Consider the following 21,519-nt stretch of genomic DNA (forward strand, 5'->3'; position numbering starts at 1 on the left):
AAGTATCGGATTAACATCTTTGTAGGGATGGTTTTTCACCTATTACTAAATTAAACTTGCTTCATTGGAAAGGCAGCAAGATGCATCCTCATTTCAATATCTACTGAAATAATACAGGTTGACACCAGGAAACATTAACGCCACTGCATCCTTGCTGCTTTCTCATGTGGAAGTCTGTTTAATGTGAAAACAAGGTGATATCTAATTAGCACACAGGTAAGGAATTAAGAAAATCTTTATTTAAGGGTAAGATGTTTCTCACAAAATCGTTGCCCCAATGCATCATTGAAATTCAAGATGGAAAGATGATTTTAATATATCATTTGTACATTTTGTATTGCTCTTCTGGTGACAATGTAGTTTGTTTTTGTCAATTACCATTTTAATAATCGGGTAAAGAAAATTAATTGGATTTTTGAAAGAAAACAATACTGTCAATATACTATTAAAACAAATTAAAATGGTAAAAGTTATTGTACTTTAAGTAAAAATAAAAGAGCAAAAATATCAATCCCAGTTTTGGATTACTTTAATTAACAAAAAAAAATGCATATAGCAGAGGATAGTTTCAATCTGCCTACCTCTGGGTTATGGACCCAGCATGCTTCCATTACAGTACTCTGCTGCACATGTAAGTGCAAGAGATCCTGAAGCACTCACTCATCATGGGAAAGTACCAATGTGTTTCTTCATTGGTTGATGGAAGAAACATCTTACAAAAACTCTCCACATTATTGACTTTTTAAAATGTTTCTAGGAATCGTTCTAGATGAATGCTTATTAGCCTTTGTCAGTATGGACTTTTGCAAAGTGTTGCTGTGGCGCAATCAGTTACTGTGTAAGGCTATTAACCAAAAGGTTGGTGGTTCAATCCCACCCAGGGACGTAATTGACCTTGTTATCAGATTTTGGTGATCTTTATGTAGACAAGTCAAAATTTCAAACCCCCTCTTATGGTGTAGGGTACCTGGCCTTCTCTGATGTAATCAGAGTTAGATTTGATTCAGTGATTTTATAAAAACAGCTAGGAAGCACAATTTAGCAGTGGGTTGCAGAGAAAAAGAAATATGCTGGCAAAAAAATCCAATTGAGTGATTAAACAGCTCTTCATTTTCTGGCTTTATTTTTATGCTAACAAATTTGTTCTCTGAAAAGTGTCCACAAAGCCAAGTTTCTGATTAACACCTTTGTAGGGATGGTTTTTCACCTATTACTAAATTAAACTTGCTTCATTGGAAAGGCAGCAAGATGCATCCTCATTTGAATATCTACTGAAATAATACAGGTTGACACCAGGAAACATTAACGCCACTGCATCCTTGCTGCTTTCTCATGTGGAAGTCTGTTTAATGTGAAAACAAGGTGATATCTAATTAGCACACAGGTAAGTAATTAAGAAAATCTTTATTTAAGGGTGAAGATGTTTCTCACAAAATCGTTGCCCCAATGCATCATTGAAATTCAAGCTGGAAAGATGATTTTAATATATCACTTGTACATTTTGTATTGCTCTTCTGGTGACAATGTAGTTTGTTTTTGTCAATTACCATTTTAATAATCGGGTAAAGAAAATTAAGTGGATTTTTGAAAGAAAACAATACTGTCAATATACTATTAAAACAAATGAAAATGGTAAAAGTTATTGTACTTTAAGTAAAAATAAAAGAGCAAAAATATCAATCCCAGTTTTGGATTACTTTAATTAACAAAAAAAAACGCATATAGCAGAGGATAGTTTCAATCTGCCTACCTCTGGGCTATGGACCCAGCATGCTTCCATTACAGTACTCTGCTGCACATGTAATTGCAAGAGATCCTGAAGTACTCACTCATCATGGGAAAGTACCAATGTGTTTCTTCATTGGTTGATGGAAGAAACATCTTACAAAAACTCTCCAGATTATTGACTACTTAAAGTTTTTCTAGGAAACGTTCTAGATGAATGCTTATTAGCCTTTGTCAGTATGTACTTTTGCAAAGTGTCGCTGTGGCGCAATCAGTTAGTGTGTACGGCTATTAACCAAAAGGTTGGTGGTTCAATCCCACCCAGGGATGTAATTAACCTTGTTATCAGATTTTGGTGATCTTTAAGTAGACAAGTCAAAATTTCAAAAACCCCTGTTATGGTGTAGGGTACCTGGCCTTCTCTGATGTAATCAGAGTTAGATTTGATTCAGTGATTTTATAAAAACAGCTAGGAAGCACAATTTAGCAGTGGTTTGCAGAGAAAAAGAAATATGCTGGCAAAAAAATCCAATTGAGTGATTAAACAGCTCTTCATTTTCTGGCTTTATTTTTATGCTAACAAATTTGTTCTCTGAAAAGTGTCCACAAAGCCAAGTATCTGATTAACATCTTTGTAGGGATGGTTTTTCACCTATTACTAAATTAAACTTGCTTCATTGGAAAGGCAGCAAGATGCATCCTCATTTCAATATCTACTGAAATAATACAGGTTGACACCAGGAAACATTAACGCCACTGCATCCTTGCTGCTTTCTCATGTGGAAGTCTGTTTAATGTGAAAACAAGGTGATATCTAATTAGCACACAGGTAAGGAATTAAGAAAATCTTTATTTAAGGGTGAAGATGTTTCTCACAAAATCGTTGCCCCAATGCATCATTGAAATTCAAGCTGGAAAGATGATTTTAATATATCACTTGTACATTTTGTATTGCTCTTCTGGTGACAATGTAGTTTGTTTTTGTCAATTACCATTTTAATAATAGGGTAAAGAAAATTAAGTGGATTTTTGAAAGAAAACAATACTGTCAATATACTATTAAAACAAATTAAAATGGTAAAAGTTATTGTACTTTAAGTAAAAATAAAAGAGCAAAAATATCAATCCCAGTTTTGGATTACTTTAATTAACAAAAAAAAATGCATATAGCAGAGGATAGTTTCAATCTGCCTACCTCTGGGTTAAGGGGCCCAGCATGCTTCCATTGCAGTACTCTGCTGCACATGTAAGTGCAAGAGAACCTGAAGCACTCACTCATCATGGGAAAGTACCAATGCGTTTCTTCATTGGTTGATGGAAGAAACATCTTACAAAAACTCTCCAGATTATTGACTTTTTAAAGTTTTCTAGGAAACGTTCTAGATGAATGCTTATTAGCCTTTGTCAGTATGTACTTTTGCAAAGTGTCTCTGTGGTGCAATCGGTTAGTGTGTTTGGTTATTAACCAAAGGGTTGGTGGTTCAATCCCACCCAGGGATGTTATTGACCTTGTCATCAGATTTTGGTGATCTTTAAGTAGACAAGTCAAAATTTCAAACCCCCTCTTATGGTGTAGGGTACCTGGCCTACTCTGATGTAATCAGAGTTAGATTTGATTAAGTGATTTTATCAAAAAACAGCTAGGAAGCACAATTTAGCAGTGGTTTGCAGAGAAAATGAAATATGCTGGCAGAAAAATCCAATTGAGTGATTAAACAGCTCTTCATTTTCTGGCTTTATTTTTATGCTAACTAATTTGTTCTCTGAAAAGTGTCCACAAAGCCAAGTATCGGATTAACATCTTTGTAGGGATGGTTTTTCACCTATTACTAAATTAAACTTGCTTCATTGGAAAGGCAGCAAGATGCATCCTCATTTCAATATCTACTGAAATAATACAGGTTGACACCAGGAAACATTAACGCCACTGCATCCTTGCTGCTTTCTCATGTGGAAGTCTGTTTAATGTGAAAACAAGGTGATATCTAATTAGCACACAGGTAAGGAATTAAGAAAATCTTTATTTAAGGGTAAGATGTTTCTCACAAAATCGTTGCCCCAATGCATCATTGAAATTCAAGCTGGAAAGATGATTTTAATATATCATTTGTACATTTTGTATTGCTCTTCTGGTGACAATGTAGTTTGTTTTTGTCAATTACCATTTTAATAATCGGGTAAAGAAAATTAATTGGATTTTTGAAAGAAAACAATACTGTCAATATACTATTAAAACAAATTAAAATGGTAAAAGTTATTGTACTTTAAGTAAAAATAAAAGAGCAAAAATATCAATCCCAGTTTTGGATTACTTTAATTAACAAAAAAAAATGCATATAGCAGAGGATAGTTTCAATCTGCCTACCTCTGGGTTATGGACCCAGCATGCTTCCATTACAGTACTCTGCTGCACATGTAAGTGCAAGAGATCCTGAAGCACTCACTCATCATGGGAAAGTATCAATGTGTTTCTTCATTGGTTGATGGAAGAAACATCTTACAAAAACTCTCCACATTATTGACTTTTTAAAATGTTTCTAGGAATCGTTCTAGATGAATGCTTATTAGCCTTTGTCAGTATGGACTTTTGCAAAGTGTTGCTGTGGCGCAATCAGTTACTGTGTAAGGCTATTAACCAAAAGGTTGGTGGTTCAATCCCACCCAGGGACGTAATTGACCTTGTTATCAGATTTTGGTGATCTTTATGTAGACAAGTCAAAATTTCAAACCCCCTCTTATGGTGTATGGTACCTGGCCTTCTCTGATGTAATCAGAGTTAGATTTGATTCAGTGATTTTATAAAAACAGCTAGGAAGCACAATTTAGCAGTGGGTTGCAGAGAAAAAGAAATATGCTGGCAAAAAAATCCAATTGAGTGATTAAACAGCTCTTCATTTTCTGGCTTTATTTTTATGCTAACAAATTTGTTCTCTGAAAAGTGTCCACAAAGCCAAGTTTCTGATTAACACCTTTGTAGGGATGGTTTTTCACCTATTACTAAATTAAACTTGCTTCATTGGAAAGGCAGCAAGATGCATCCTCATTTGAATATCTACTGAAATAATACAGGTTGACACCAGGAAACATTAACGCCACTGCATCCTTGCTGCTTTCTCATGTGGAAGTCTGTTTAATGTGAAAACAAGGTGATATCTAATTAGCACACAGGTAAGGAATTAAGAAAATCTTTATTTAAGGGTGAAGATGTTTCTCACAAAATCGTTGCCCCAATGCATCATTGAAATTCAAGCTGGAAAGATGATTTTAATATATCACTTGTACATTTTGTATTGCTCTTCTGGTGACAATGTAGTTTGTTTTTGTCAATTACCATTTTAATAATCGGGTAAAGAAAATTAAGTGGATTTTTGAAAGAAAACAATACTGTCAATATACTATTAAAACAAATGAAAATGGTAAAAGTTATTGTACTTTAAGTAAAAATAAAAGAGCAAAAATATCAATCCCAGTTTTGGATTACTTTAATTAACAAAAAAAAACGCATATAGCAGAGGATAGTTTCAATCTGCCTACCTCTGGGCTATGGACCCAGCATGCTTCCATTACAGTACTCTGCTGCACATGTAATTGCAAGAGATCCTGAAGTACTCACTCATCATGGGAAAGTACCAATGTGTTTCTTCATTGGTTGATGGAAGAAACATCTTACAAAAACTCTCCAGATTATTGACTACTTAAAGTTTTTCTAGGAAACGTTCTAGATGAATGCTTATTAGCCTTTGTCAGTATGTACTTTTGCAAAGTGTCGCTGTGGCGCAATCAGTTAGTGTGTACGGCTATTAACCAAAAGGTTGGTGGTTCAATCCCACCCAGGGATGTAATTGACCTTGTTATCAGATTTTGGTGATCTTTAAGTAGACAAGTCAAAATTTCAAAAACCCCTGTTATGGTGTAGGGTACCTGGCCTTCTCTGATGTAATCAGAGTTAGATTTGATTCAGTGATTTTATAAAAACAGCTAGGAAGCACAATTTAGCAGTGGTTTGCAGAGAAAAAGAAATATGCTGGCAAAAAAATCCAATTGAGTGATTAAACAGCTCTTCATTTTCTGGCTTTATTTTTATGCTAACAAATTTGTTCTCTGAAAAGTGTCCACAAAGCCAAGTATCTGATTAACATCTTTGTAGGGATGGTTTTTCACCTATTACTAAATTAAACTTGCTTCATTGGAAAGGCAGCAAGATGCATCCTCATTTCAATATCTACTGAAATAATACAGGTTGACACCAGGAAACATTAACGCCACTGCATCCTTGCTGCTTTCTCATGTGGAAGTCTGTTTAATGTGAAAACAAGGTGATATCTAATTAGCACACAGGTAAGGAATTAAGAAAATCTTTATTTAAGGGTGAAGATGTTTCTCACAAAATCGTTGCCCCAATGCATCATTGAAATTCAAGCTGGAAAGATGATTTTAATATATCACTTGTACATTTTGTATTGCTCTTCTGGTGACAATGTAGTTTGTTTTTGTCAATTACCATTTTAATAATAGGGTAAAGAAAATTAAGTGGATTTTTGAAAGAAAACAATACTGTCAATATACTATTAAAACAAATTAAAATGGTAAAAGTTATTGTACTTTAAGTAAAAATAAAAGAGCAAAAATATCAATCCCAGTTTTGGATTACTTTAATTAACAAAAAAAAATGCATATAGCAGAGGATAGTTTCAATCTGCCTACCTCTGGGTTAAGGGGCCCAGCATGCTTCCATTGCAGTACTCTGCTGCACATGTAAGTGCAAGAGATCCTGAAGCACTCACTCATCATGGGAAAGTACCAATGCGTTTCTTCATTGGTTGATGGAAGAAACATCTTACAAAAACTCTCCAGATTATTGACTTTTTAAAGTTTTCTAGGAAACGTTCTAGATGAATGCTTATTAGCCTTTGTCAGTATGTACTTTTGCAAAGTGTCTCTGTGGTGCAATCGGTTAGTGTGTTTGGTTATTAACCAAAGGGTTGGTGGTTCAATCCCACCCAGGGATGTTATTGACCTTGTCATCAGATTTTGGTGATCTTTAAGTAGACAAGTCAAAATTTCAAACCCCCTCTTATGGTGTAGGGTACCTGGCCTACTCTGATGTAATCAGAGTTAGATTTGATTAAGTGATTTTATCGAAAAACAGCTAGGAAGCACAATTTAGCAGTGGGTTGCAGAGAAAAAGAAATATGCTGGCAAAAAAATCCAATTGAGTGATTAAATAGCTCTTCATTTTCTGGCTTTATTTTTATGCTAACAAATTTGTTCTCTGAAAAGTGTCCACAAAGCCAAGTATCTGATTAACATCTTTGTAGGGATGGTTTTTCACCTATTACTAAATTAAACTTGCTTCATTGGAAAGGCAGCAAGATGCATCCTCATTTCAATATCTACTGAAATAATACAGGTTGACACCAGGAAACATTAACGCCACTGCATCCTTGCTGCTTTCTCATGTGGAAGTCTGTTTAATGTGAAAACAAGGTGATATCTAATTAGCACACAGGTAAGGAATTAAGAAAATCTTTATTTAAGGGTGAAGATGTTTCTCACAAAATCGTTGCCCCAATGCATCATTGAAATTCAAGCTGGAAAGATGATTTTAATATATCATTTGTACATTTTGTATTGCTCTTCTGGTGACAATGTAGTTTGTTTTTGTCAATTACCATTTTAATAATCGGGTAAAGAAAATTAATTGGATTTTTGAAAGAAAACAATACTGTCAATATACTATTAAAACAAATTAAAATGGTAAAAGTTATTGTACTTTAAGTAAAAATAAAAGAGCAAAAATATCAATCCCAGTTTTGGATTACTTTAATTAACAAAAAAAATGCATATAGCAGAGGGTAGTTTCAATCTGCCTACCTCTGGGTTATGGACCCAGCATGCTTCCATTACAGTACTCTGCTGCACATGTAAGTGCAAGAGATCCTGAAGCACTCACTCATCATGGGAAAGTACCAATGTGTTTCTTCATTGGTTGATGGAAGAAACATCTTACAAAAACTCTCCACATTATTGACTTTTTAAAATGTTTCTAGGAATCGTTCTAGATGAATGCTTATTAGCCTTTGTCAGTATGGACTTTCGCAAAGTGTTGCTGTGGCGCAATCAGTTACTGTGTAAGACTATTAACCAAAAGGTTGGTGGTTCAATCCCACCCAGGGACGTAATTGACCTTGTTATCCGATTTTGGTGATCTTTATGTAGACAAGTCAAAATTTCAAACCCCCTCTTATGGTGTAGGGTACCTGGCCTTCTCTGATGTAATCAGAGTTAGATTTGATTCAGTGATTTTATAAAAACAGCTAGGAAGCACAATTTAGCAGTGGGTTGCAGAGAAAAAGAAATATGCTGGCAAAAAAATCCAATTGAGTGATTAAACAGCTCTTCATTTTCTGGCTTTATTTTTATGCTAACAAATTTGTTCTCTGAAAAGTGTCCACAAAGCCAAGTTTCTGATTAACACCTTTGTAGGGATGGTTTTTCACCTATTACTAAATTAAACTTGCTTCATTGGAAAGGCAGCAAGATGCATCCTCATTTGAATATCTACTGAAATAATACAGGTTGACACCAGGAAACATTAACGCCACTGCATCCTTGCTGCTTTCTCATGTGGAAGTCTGTTTAATGTGAAAACAAGGTGATATCTAATTAGCACACAGGTAAGGAATTAAGAAAATCTTTATTTAAGGGTGAAGATGTTTCTCACAAAATCGTTGCCCCAATGCATCATTGAAATTCAAGCTGGAAAGATGATTTTAATATAACACTTGTACATTTTGTATTGCTCTTCTGGTGACAATGTAGTTTGTTTTTGTCAATTACCATTTTAATAATCGGGTAAAGAAAATTAAGTGGATTTTTGAAAGAAAACAATACTGTCAATATACTATTAAAACAAATGAAAATGGTAAAAGTTATTGTACTTTAAGTAAAAATAAAAGAGCAAAAATATCAATCCCAGTTTTGGATTACTTTAATTAACAAAAAAAAACGCATATAGCAGAGGATAGTTTCAATCTGCCTACCTCTGGGCTATGGACCCAGCATGCTTCCATTACAGTACTCTGCTGCACATGTAATTGCAAGAGATCCTGAAGTACTTACTCATCATGGGAAAGTACCAATGTGTTTCTTCATTGGTTGATGGAAGAAACATCTTACAAAAACTCTCCAGATTATTGACTATTTAAAGTTTTTCTAGGAAACGTTCTAGATGAATGCTTATTAGCCTTTGTCAGTATGTACTTTTGCAAAGTGTCGCTGTGGCGCAATCAGTTAGTGTGTACGGCTATTAACCAAAAGGTTGGTGGTTCAATCCCACCCAGGGATGTAATTGACCTTGTTATCAGATTTTGGTGATCTTTAAGTAGACAAGTCAAAATTTCAAAAACCCCTGTTATGGTGTAGGGTACCTGGCCTTCTCTGATGTAATCAGAGTTAGATTTGATTCAGTGATTTTATAAAAACAGCTAGGAAGCACAATTTAGCAGTGGTTTGCAGAGAAAAAGAAATATGCTGGCAAAAAAATCCAATTGAGTGATAAAACAGCTCTTCATTTTCTGGCTTTATTTTTATGCTAACAAATTTGTTCTCTGAAAAGTGTCCACAAAGCCAAGTATCTGATTAACATCTTTGTAGGGATGGTTTTTCACCTATTACTAAATTAAACTTGCTTCATTGGAAAGGCAGCAAGATGCATCCTCATTTCAATATCTACTGAAATAATACAGGTTGACACCAGGAAACATTAACGCCACTGCATCCTTGCTGCTTTCTCATGTGGAAGTCTGTTTAATGTGAAAACAAGGTGATATCTAATTAGCACACAGGTAAGGAATTAAGAAAATCTTTATTTAAGGGTAAGATGTTTCTCACAAAATCGTTGCCCCAATGCATCATTGAAATTCAAGCTGGAAAGATGATTTTAATATATCACTTGTACATTTTGTATTGCTCTTCTGGTGACAATGTAGTTTGTTTTTGTCAATTACCATTTTAATAATCGGGTAAAGAAAATTAAGTGGATTTTTGAAAGAAAACAATACTGTCAATATACTATTAAAACAAATTAAAATGGTAAAAGTTATTGTACTTTAAGTAAAAATAAAAGAGCAAAAATATCAATACCAGTTTTGGATTACTTTAATTAACAAAAAAAAAATGCATATAGCAGAGGATAGTTTCAATCTGCCTACCTCTGGGTTATGGACCCAGCATGCTTCCATTACAGTCCTCTGCTGCACATGTAAGTGCAAGAGATCCTGAAGCACTCACTCATCATGGGAAAGTACCAATGTGTTTCTTCATTGGTTGATGGAAGAAACATCTTACAAAAACTCTCCACATTATTGACTTTTTAAAATGTTTCTAGGAATCGTTCTAGATGAATGCTTATTAGCCTTTGTCAGTATGGACTTTTGCAAAGTGTTGCTGTGGCGCAATCAGTTACTGTGTAAGGCTATTAACCAAAAGGTTGGTGGTTCAATCCCACCCAGGGATGTAATTGACCTTGTTATCCGATTTTGGTGATCTTTATGTAGACAAGTCAAAATTTCGAAAACCCCTGTTATGGTGTAGGGTACCTGGCCTTCTCTGATGTAATCAGAGTTAGATTTGATTCAGTGATTTTATAAAAACAGCTAGGAAGCACAATTTAGCAGTGGGTTGCAGAGAAAAAGAAATATGCTGGCAAAAAAATCCAATTGAGTGATTAAATAGCTCTTCATTTTCTGGCTTTATTTTTATGCTAACAAATTTGTTCTCTGAAAAGTGTCCACAAAGCCAAGTATCTGATTAACATCTTTGTAGGGATGGTTTTTCACCTATTACTAAATTAAACTTGCTTCATTGGAAAGGCAGCAAGATGCATCCTCATTTCAATATCTACTGAAATAATACAGGTTGACACCAGGAAACATTAACGCCACTGCATCCTTGCTGCTTTCTCATGTGGAAGTCTGTTTAATGTGAAAACAAGGTGATATCTAATTAGCACACAGGTAAGGAATTAAGAAAATCTTTATTTAAGGGTGAAGATGTTTCTCACAAAATCGTTGCCCCAATGCATCATTGAAATTCAAGCTGGAAAGATGATTTTAATATATCATTTGTACATTTTGTATTGCTCTTCTGCTGACAATGTAGTTTGTTTTTGTCAATTACCATTTTAATAATCGGGTAAAGAAAATTAATTGGATTTTTGAAAGAAAACAATACTGTCAATATACTATTAAAACAAATTAAAATGGTAAAAGTTATTGTACTTTAAGTAAAAATAAAAGAGCAAAAATATCAATCCCAGTTTTGGATTACTTTAATTAACAAAAAAAAATGCATATAGCAGAGGATAGTTTCAATCTGCCTACCTCTGGGTTATGGACCCAGCATGCTTCCATTACAGTACTCTGCTGCACATGTAAGTGCAAGAGATCCTGAAGCACTCACTCATCATGGGAAAGTACCAATGTGTTTCTTCATTGGTTGATGGAAGAAACATCTTACAAAATCTCTCCACATTATTGACTTTTTAAAATGTTTCTAGGAATCGTTCTAGATGAATGCTTATTAGCCTTTGTCAGTAAGGACTTTTGCAAAGTGTTGCTGTGGCGCAATCAGTTACTGTGTAAGGCTATTAACCAAAAGGTTGGTGGTTCAATCCCACCCAGGGACGTAATTGACCTTGTTATCAGATTTTGGTGATCTTTATGTAGACAAGTCAAAATTTCAAACCCCCTCTTATGGTGTAGGGTACCTGGCCTTCTCTGATGTAATCAGAGTTAGATTTGATTCAGTGATTTTATAAAAACAGCTAGGAAGCACAATTTAGCAGTGGGTTGCAGAGAAAAAGAAATATGCTGGCAAAAAAATCCAATTGAGTGATTAAACAGCTCTTCATTTTCTGGCTTTATTTTTATGCTAACAAATTTGTTCTCTGAAAAGTGTCCACAAAGCCAAGTTTCTGATTAACACCTTTGTAGGGATGGTTTTTCACCTATTACTAAATTAAACTTGCTTCATTGGAAAGGCAGCAAGATGCATCCTCATTTCAATATCTACTGAAATAATACAGGTTGACACCAGGAAACATTAACGCCACTGCATCCTTGCTGCTTTCTCATGTGGAAGTCTGTTTAATGTGAAAACAAGGTGATATCTAATTAGCACACAGGTAAGGAATTAAGAAAATCTTTATTTAAGGGTGAAGATGTTTCTCACAAAATCGTTGCCCCAATGCATCATTGAAATTCAAGCTGGAAAGATGATTTTAATATATCACTTGTACATTTTGTATTGCTCTTCTGGTGACAATGTAGTTTGTTTTTGTCAATTACCATTTTAATAATCGGGTAAAGAAAATTAAGTGGATTTTTGAAAGAAAACAATACTGTCAATATACTATTAAAACAAATGAAAATGGTAAAAGTTATTGTACTTTAAGTAAAAATAAAAGAGCAAAAATATCAATCCCAGTTTTGGATTACTTTAATTAACAAAAAAAAAACGCATATAGCAGAGGATAGTTTCAATCTGCCTACCTCTGGGCTATGGACCCAGCATGCTTCCATTACAGTACTCTGCTGCACATGTAATTGCAAGAGATCCTGAAGTACTCACTCATCATGGGAAAGTACCAATGTGTTTCTTCATTGGTTGATGGAAGAAACATCTTACAAAAACTCTCCAGATTATTGACTATTTAAAGTTTTTCTAGGAAACGTTCTAGATGAATGCTTATTAGCCTTTGTCAGTATGTACTTTTGCAAAGTGTCGCTGTGGCGCAATCAGTTAGTGTGTACGGCTATTAACCAAAAGGTTGGTGGTTCAATCCCACCCAGGGATGTAATTGACCTTGTTATCAGATTTTGGTGATCTTTAAGTAGACAAGTCAAAATTTCAAAAACCCCTGTTATGGTGTAGGGTACCTGGCCTTCTCTGATGTAATCAGAGTTAGATTTGATTCAGTGATTTTATAAAAACAGCTAGGAAGCACAATTTAGCAGTGGTTTGCAGAGAAAAAGAAATATGCTGGCAAAAAAATCCAATTGAGTGATTAAACAGCTCTTCATTTTCTGGCTTTATTTTTATGCTAACAAATTTGTTCTCTGAAAAGTGTCCACAAAGCCAAGTATCTGATTAACATCTTTGTAGGGATGGTTTTTCACCTATTACTAAATTAAACTTGCTTCATTGGAAAGGCAGCAAGATGCATCCTCATTTCAATATCTACTGAAATAATACAGGTTGACACCAGGAAACATTAACGCCACTGCATCCTTGCTGCTTTCTCATGTGGAAGTCTGTTTAATGTGAAAACAAGGTGATATCTAATTAGCACACAGGTAAGGAATTAAGAAAATCTTTATTTAAGGGTGAAGATGTTTCTCACAAAATCGTTGCCCCAATGCATCATTGAAATTCAAGCTGGAAAGATGATTTTAATATATCATTTGTACATTTTGTATTGCTCTTCTGGTGACAATGTAGTTTGTTTTTGTCAATTACCATTTTAATAATCGGGTAAAGAAAATTAATTGGATTTTTGAAAGAAAACAATACTGTCAATATACTATTAAAACAAATTAAAATGGTAAAAGTTATTGTACTTTAAGTAAAAATAAAAGAGCAAAAATATCAATCCCAGTTTTGGATTACTTTAATTAACAAAAAAAATGCATATAGCAGAGGATAGTTTCAATCTGCCTACCTCTGGGTTATGGACCCAGCATGCTTCCATTACAGTACTCTGCTGCACATGTAAGTGCAAGAGATCCTGAAGCACTCACTCATCATGGGAAAGTACCAATGTGTTTCTTCATTGGTTGATGGAAGAAACATCTTACAAAATCTCTCCACATTATTGACTTTTTAAAATGTTTCTAGGAATCGTTCTAGATGAATGCTTATTAGCCTTTGTCAGTAAGGACTTTTGCAAAGTGTTGCTGTGGCGCAATCAGTTACTGTGTAAGGCTATTAACCAAAAGGTTGGTGGTTCAATCCCACCCAGGGACGTAATTGACCTTGTTATCAGATTTTGGTGATCTTTATGTAGACAAGTCAAAATTTCAAACCCCCTCTTATGGTGTAGGGTACCTGGCCTTCTCTGATGTAATCAGAGTTAGATTTGATTCAGTGATTTTATAAAAACAGCTAGGAAGCACAATTTAGCAGTGGGTTGCAGAGAAAAAGAAATATGCTGGCAAAAAAATCCAATTGAGTGATTAAACAGCTCTTCATTTTCTGGCTTTATTTTTATGCTAACAAATTTGTTCTCTGAAAAGTGTCCACAAAGCCAAGTTTCTGATTAACACCTTTGTAGGGATGGTTTTTCACCTATTACTAAATTAAACTTGCTTCATTGGAAAGGCAGCAAGATGCATCCTCATTTCAATATCTACTGAAATAATACAGGTTGACACCAGGAAACATTAACGCCACTGCATCCTTGCTGCTTTCTCATGTGGAAGTCTGTTTAATGTGAAAACAAGGTGATATCTAATTAGCACACAGGTAAGGAATTAAGAAAATCTTTATTTAAGGGTGAAGATGTTTCTCACAAAATCGTTGCCCCAATGCATCATTGAAATTCAAGCTGGAAAGATGATTTTAATATATCACTTGTACATTTTGTATTGCTCTTCTGGTGACAATGTAGTTTGTTTTTGTCAATTACCATTTTAATAATCGGGTAAAGAAAATTAAGTGGATTTTTGAAAGAAAACAATACTGTCAATATACTATTAAAACAAATGAAAATGGTAAAAGTTATTGTACTTTAAGTAAAAATAAAAGAGCAAAAATATCAATCCCAGTTTTGGATTACTTTAATTAACAAAAAAAAACGCATATAGCAGAGGATAGTTTCAATCTGCCTACCTCTGGGCTATGGACCCAGCATGCTTCCATTACAGTACTCTGCTGCACATGTAATTGCAAGAGATCCTGAAGTACTCACTCATCATGGGAAAGTACCAATGTGTTTCTTCATTGGTTGATGGAAGAAACATCTTACAAAAACTCTCCAGATTATTGACTATTTAAAGTTTTTCTAGGAAACGTTCTAGATGAATGCTTATTAGCCTTTGTCAGTATGTACTTTTGCAAAGTGTCGCTGTGGCGCAATCAGTTAGTGTGTACGGCTATTAACCAAAAGGTTGGTGGTTCAATCCCACCCAGGGATGTAATTGACCTTGTTATCAGATTTTGGTGATCTTTAAGTAGACAAGTCAAAATTTCAAAAACCCCTGTTATGGTGTAGGGTACCTGGCCTTCTCTGATGTAATCAGAGTTAGATTTGATTCAGTGATTTTATAAAAACAGCTAGGAAGCACAATTTAGCAGTGGTTTGCAGAGAAAAAGAAATATGCTGGCAAAAAAATCCAATTGAGTGATTAAACAGCTCTTCATTTTCTGGCTTTATTTTTATGCTAACAAATTTGTTCTCTGAAAAGTGTCCACAAAGCCAAGTATCTGATTAACATCTTTGTAGGGATGGTTTTTCACCTATTACTAAATTAAACTTGCTTCATTGGAAAGGCAGCAAGATGCATCCTCATTTCAATATCTACTGAAATAATACAGGTTGACACCAGGAAACATTAACGCCACTGCATCCTTGCTGCTTTCTCATGTGGAAGTCTGTTTAATGTGAAAACAAGGTGATATCTAATTAGCACACAGGTAAGGAATTAAGAAAATCTTTATTTAAGGGTAAAGATGTTTCTCACAAAATCGTTGCCCCAATGCATCATTGAAATTCAAGCTGGAAAGATGATTTTAATATATCACTTGTACATTTTGTATTGCTCTTCTGGTGACAATGTAGTTTGTTTTTGTCAATTACCATTTTAATAATAGGGTAAAGAAAATTAAGTGGATTTTTGAAAGAAAACAATACTGTCAATATACTATTAAAACAAATTAAAATGGTAAAAGTTATTGTACTTTAAGTAAAAATAAAAGAGCAAAAATATCAATCCCAGTTTTGGATTACTTTAATTAACAAAAAAAAAATGCATATAGCAGAGGACAGTTTCAATCTGCCTACCTCTGGGTTAAGGGGCCCAGCATGCTTCCATTGCAGTACTCTGCTGCACATGTAAGTGCAAGAGATCCTGAAGCACTCACTCATCATGGGAAAGTACCAATGCGTTTCTTCATTGGTTGATGGAAGAAACATCTTACAAAAACTCTCCAGATTATTGACTTTTTAAAGTTTTCTAGGAAACGTTCTAGATGAATGCTTATTAGCCTTTGTCAGTATGTACTTTTGCAAAGTGTCTCTGTGGTGTAATCGGTTAGTGTGTTTGGTTATTAACCAAAGGGTTGGTGGTTCAATCCCACCCAGGGATGTTATTGACCTTGTCATCAGATTTTGGTGATCTTTAAGTAGACAAGTCAAAATTTCAAACCCCCTCTTATGGTGTAGGGTACCTGGCCTACTCTGATGTAATCAGAGTTAGATTTGATTAAGTGATTTTATCAAAAAACAGCTAGGAAGCACAATTTAGCAGTGGTTTGCAGAGAAAATGAAATATGCTGGCAGAAAAATCCAATTGAGTGATTAAACAGCTCTTCATTTTCTGGCTTTATTTTTATGCTAACTAATTTGTTCTCTGAAAAGTGTCCACAAAGCCAAGTATCGGATTAACATCTTTGTAGGGATGGTTTTTCACCTATTACTAAATTAAACTTGCTTCATTGGAAAGGCAGCAAGATGCATCCTCATTTCAATATCTACTGAAATAATACAGGTTGACACCAGGAAACATTAACGCCACTGCATCCTTGCTGCTTTCTCATGTGGAAGTCTGTTTAATGTGAAAACAAGGTGATATCTAATTAGCACACAGGTAAGGAATTAAGAAAATCTTTATTTAAGGGTAAGATGTTTCTCACAAAATCGTTGCCCCAATGCATCATTGAAATTCAAGCTGGAAAGATGATTTTAATATATCACTTGTACATTTTGTATTGCTCTTCTGGTGACAATGTAGTTTGTTTTTGTCAATTACCATTTTAATAATCGGGTAAAGAAAATTAAGTGGATTTTTGAAAGAAAACAATACTGTCTATATACTATTAAAACAAATTAAAAAGGTAAAAGTTATTGTACTTTAAGTAAAATAAAAAGAGCAAAAATATCAATCCCAGTTTTGGATTACTTTAATTAACAAAAAAAAATGCATATAGCAGAGGATAATTTCAATCTGCCTACCTCTGGGTTATGGACCCAGCATGCTTCCATTACAGTACTCTGCTGCACATGTAAGTGCAAGAGATCCTGAAGCACTCACTCATCATGGGAAAGTACCAATGTGTTTCTTCATTGGTTGATGGAAGAAACATCTTACAAAAACTCTCCAGATTATTGACTATTTAAAGTTTTTCTAGGAAACGTTCTAGATGAATGCTTATTAGCCTTTGTCAGTATGTACTTTCACAAAGTGTCGCTGTAGCGCAATCAGTTAGTGTGTACGGCTATTAACCAAAAAGTTGGTGGTTCAATCCCACCCAGGGACGTAATTGACCTTGTGATCAGATTTTGGTGATATTTAAGTAGACAAGTCAAAATTTCAAACCCTCTCTTATGGTGTAGGGTACCTGGCCTACTCTGATGTAATCAGTTAGATTTGATTAAGTGATTTTATGAAAAAAAACAGCTAGGAAGCACAATTTAGCAGTGGGTTGCAGAGAAAAAGAAATATGCTGGCAGAAAAATCCAATTGAGTGATTAAACAGCTCTTCATTTTCTGGCTTTATTTTTATGCTAACAAATTTGTTCTCTGAAAAGAGTCCACAAAGCCAAGTATCTGATTAACACCTTTGTAGGGATGGTTTTTCACCTATTACTAAATTAAACATGCTTCATTGGAAAGGCAGCAATATGCATCTTCATTTCAATATCTACTGAAATAATACAGGTTGACACCAGGAAACATTAACGCCACTGCATCCTTGCTGCTTTCTCATGTGGAAGTCTGTTTAATGTGAAAACAAGGTGATATCTAATTAGCACACAGGTAAGGAATTAAGAAAATCTTTATTTAAGGGTGAAGAGGTTTCTCACAAAATCGTTGCCCCAATGCATCATTGAAATTCAAGCTGGAAAGATGATTTTAATATATCACTTGTACATTTTGTATTGCTCTTCTGGTGACAATGTAGTTTGTTTTTGTCAATTACCATTTGAATAATAGGGTAAAGAAAATTAAGTGGATTTTTGAAAGAAAACAATACTGTCAATATACTATTAAAACAAATTAAAATAATAAAAGTTATTGTACTTTAAGTAAAAATAAAAGAGCAAAAATATCAATCCCAGTTTTGGATTACTTTAATTAACAAAAAAAAAATGCATATAGCAGAGGATAGTTTCAATCTGCCTACCTCTGGGTTATGGGCCCAGCATGCTTCCATTGCAGTACTCTGCTGCACATGTAAGTGCAAGAGATCCTGAAGCACTCACTCATCATGGGAAAGTACCAATGTGTTTCTTCATTGGTTGATGGAAGAAACATCTTACAAAAACTCTCCAGATTATTGACTTTTTAAAGTTTTTCTAGGAAACGTTCTAGATGAATGCTTATTAGCCTTTGTCAGTATATACTTTTGCAATGTGTCTCTGTGGCGCAATCAGTTAGCGTGTTCGGTTATTAACCAAAAGGTTGGTGGTTCAATCCTACCCAGGGACGTAATTTACCTTGTTATCAGATTTTGGTGATCTTTAAGTAGACAAGTCAAAATTTCAAACCCCCTCTTATGGTGTAGGGTACCTGGCCTTCTCTGATGTAATCAGAGTTAGATTTGATTAAGTGATTTTATAAAAGAACAGCTAGGAAGCACAACTTAGCAGTGGGTTGCAGAGAAAAAGAAATACGCTTGCAGAAAAATCCAATTGAGTGATTAAACAGCTCTTCATTTTCTGGTTTTATTTTTATGCTAACAAATTTGTTCTCTGAAAAGTGTCCACAAAGCCAAGTATCTGATTAACACCTTTGTAGGGATGGTTTTTCACCTATTACTAAATTAAACTTGCTTCATTGGAAAGGCAGCAAGTGATGTCATCCAAGCAGTGGGTCAAAGTTGGCTTCATCCCTCGTCTGCTTATGAAAAGAGAAAAGGGATATGCAGGGCATGGCGGCCTTTTGCGACGCTTGGATGACCCCTAGTTCGCATTAAACACCCCCACCCTCCTTCGGTGTGGGGCTCATGTTGGCCATGCCCCAGCCCCTAAAGCATTCAAGCTGATTTCTTGCAGCAGCTGGGTACTGTAACAGCTCCAGAGCTGCTCTGTAAGGCAAGTAAAAGGGTGTGGGCCCTGCAGCACTACCTGTAGTTTGCATTGTGCATTGGAAGGCACAAAGTAAGCAGACGGGAGGAGAAGTCAGGATAGTGCACAAGGTTATAGAAGGGATGGGCTCAAGAAAAGAGAAGTGGAAACAGACAGCATACTAGGCTGGAGAGAGACCTGAGACAAAGAGATCTGAATTATACGAGAGCCGTCCAGGGGAAACACAAATTATGCAGTCAAGTTTCCCACATTTGGGGAAATCGCAAGGGGCAGCACACCCAGAGTGCAATGGGTGAGCCTTGCCCTGGGAGAAGCACCTTCATGATCATAGTATCTCACCTGGCAGGTTAGTAGGAGTTGGGCTAGAGCTGGGGAGGGTCGCTGCTCGGGCACTACCTTTCAAGTGAAGGAGATCCAACTGAGGCAGCACAAGGGAACTCTCAAAAGAAGAACAAGGCTAGAGGAAGATCTGAGACAAAGAAATCTGACTTTTACCAGAGCTGACCAGAGGAAAGCACAAACACAGTCCACCACTACCACAAATAATGCAGTCGAGTTTCCCACATTTGGGGAAATCACAGGGGTCAGCATACCCAGAATGCAATGAATGAACCTCACCCTGGGAGAACAATCTTCATGACAATAGTATCTCCTATGCAAAATAAGTATGATTTGGGATAGGGCTGGGGAGGGCCGTTGCTCAGGCACATCTCTGTCAAGTAAAGGAGATTCAACTGAGGCAGCACAAGGGAACTCTCATCTGGGGACAACAACTGCAGGGAGAACACATATTTTCAGATGAACATGGGGTGGCAGAAGGCTGCTTAATACTGAAGCACCCCCAAACAACAAACCAAATGCAACAACTAGTGCAAGCATTCCTGGGGGATGGCCTGCAGCAGATGGATTTGAATATGGTGATGTCATCCAAGCAGTGGGTCAAAGTTGGCTTCAACCCTCGTCTGCATATGAAAAGAGAAAAGGAGCGTGCAGGGCATGGAGGCCTTTTGTGGTGCTTGGATGACCCCTAGTTCGCATTAAGCACCCCCACCCTCCTTCGGTGTGGGGCTCATGTTGGCCATTCCCCAGCCCCTGAAGCATTCAAGCTGATTTCTTGCAGCAGCTGGGCACTGTAACAGCTCCAGAGCTGCTCTGTAAAGCAAGTAAAAGGGTGTGGGCCCTGCAGCACTACCCGTAGTTTGCATTGTGCATTGGGAGGCACAAAGTAAGCAGACGGGAGGAGAAGTCAGGATAGTGCACAAGGGTATAGAAGGGAGGGGCTCAAGAAAAAAGAAGTGGAACCAGACAGCAAACTAGGCTGGAGAGAGACCTGAGACAAAGAGATCTGAATTACATGAGAGCCGACCAGGGAAAACTCAAATTATGCAGTCAAGTTTCCCACATTTGGGGAAATCGCAGGGGCAGCACACCCAGAGTGCAATGGGTGAGCCTTGCCCTGGGAGAAGCAACTTCATGATCATAGTATCTCACCTGGCAGGTAAGTAGGAGTTGGGCTAGAGCTGGGGAGGGTCGCTGCTCGGGCACCCCCCTGTCAAGTGAAGGAGATCCAACTGAGGCAGCACAAGGGAACTCTCGAAAGAAGACAAAGGCTAGAGGAAGATCTGAGACAAAGAAATCTGACTTTTACCAGAGCTGACCAGAGGAAAGCACAAACACAGTCCCCCACTACCACAAATAATGCAGTCGAGTTTCCCACATTTGGGGAAATCACAGGGGTCAGCATACCCAGAATGCAATGAATGAACCTAACCCTGGGAGAACAATCTTCATGACCATGGTATCTCCTATGCAAAATAAGTATGATTTGGGATAGGGCTGGGGAGGGCCGTTGCTCAGGCACATCTCTGTCAAGTAAGTTGCATTTGATTTGTTGTTTGGGGGTGCTTCAGTATTAGGCAGCCTTCTGCCCTACCATGTTCATCTGAAAATATGTGTTCTCCCTGCAGTTGTTGTCCCCAGATGAGAGTTCCCTTGTGCTGCCTCAGTTGAATCTCCTTTTGGAGAAGACCTCAATAAGATTGTAGCTGATCTGGCTACTGCTAAAACAGCTTGCCTACCTAGTATGACTCCTACCACGCAGAAGGCTAAAAGTACTTTTCTTGGCCCTTTCATCCTCCAGGTAAAGCGTACCCAAGGTCAGGCATACCCAAAGCAAGCTCATGTTTCCAGACCTGCCAAGCCCAGACTGAAGCAATCCTGGGCTGCCCATCAGCCTGCTTCCAAAACGGACAAGCCTGCCGCATGACGGTGCAGGCCTCCCTCTGGGGGATCCCAGGGTGGGGGGCCCGACTTCTAGGTTTGGCAAAGAAAGGTATAATTCTAAGCTAGAGAATTCTGTTTGGAGCTCACCTTGTACTTTGTGAAGAAATAATCAGCATTGTGGCTGAGCAGATACATGTAGTGTGTGGCTGCAAACTGCATGGATCTGCTGCGTTGTAATGCTGATTCTTTTTTTTTGCAAAGTA

The 21,519-nt window shown here is 36.5% G+C and overlaps 4 non-coding genes across 4 annotated transcripts; all 4 read right to left on the reverse strand.

The window, feature by feature from the left end:
* Positions 1 to 19,223: 19,223 nt before the first annotated feature.
* LOC135009101 (U1 spliceosomal RNA) lies at positions 19,224 to 19,387 on the reverse strand. The gene has a single exon (XR_010208688.1). It is a non-coding gene; the product is annotated as a U1 spliceosomal RNA (small nuclear RNA).
* Positions 19,388 to 19,538: 151 nt separating this feature from the next.
* LOC135009032 (U1 spliceosomal RNA) lies at positions 19,539 to 19,702 on the reverse strand. Its single transcript, XR_010208622.1, has one exon. It is a non-coding gene; the product is annotated as a U1 spliceosomal RNA (small nuclear RNA).
* A 674-nt stretch (positions 19,703 to 20,376) lies between these two features.
* On the reverse strand, positions 20,377 to 20,539 carry LOC135009174 (U1 spliceosomal RNA). Its single transcript, XR_010208756.1, has one exon. It is a non-coding gene; the product is annotated as a U1 spliceosomal RNA (small nuclear RNA).
* A 152-nt stretch (positions 20,540 to 20,691) lies between these two features.
* On the reverse strand, positions 20,692 to 20,855 carry LOC135009313 (U1 spliceosomal RNA). The gene has a single exon (XR_010208870.1). It is a non-coding gene; the product is annotated as a U1 spliceosomal RNA (small nuclear RNA).
* Between the last annotated feature and the right edge of the window lie 664 nt (positions 20,856 to 21,519).

This window comes from Pseudophryne corroboree, unplaced genomic scaffold (assembly GCF_028390025.1).
Source record: "Pseudophryne corroboree isolate aPseCor3 unplaced genomic scaffold, aPseCor3.hap2 scaffold_225, whole genome shotgun sequence".
NCBI classification, from domain to species: domain Eukaryota; kingdom Metazoa; phylum Chordata; class Amphibia; order Anura; family Myobatrachidae; genus Pseudophryne; species Pseudophryne corroboree.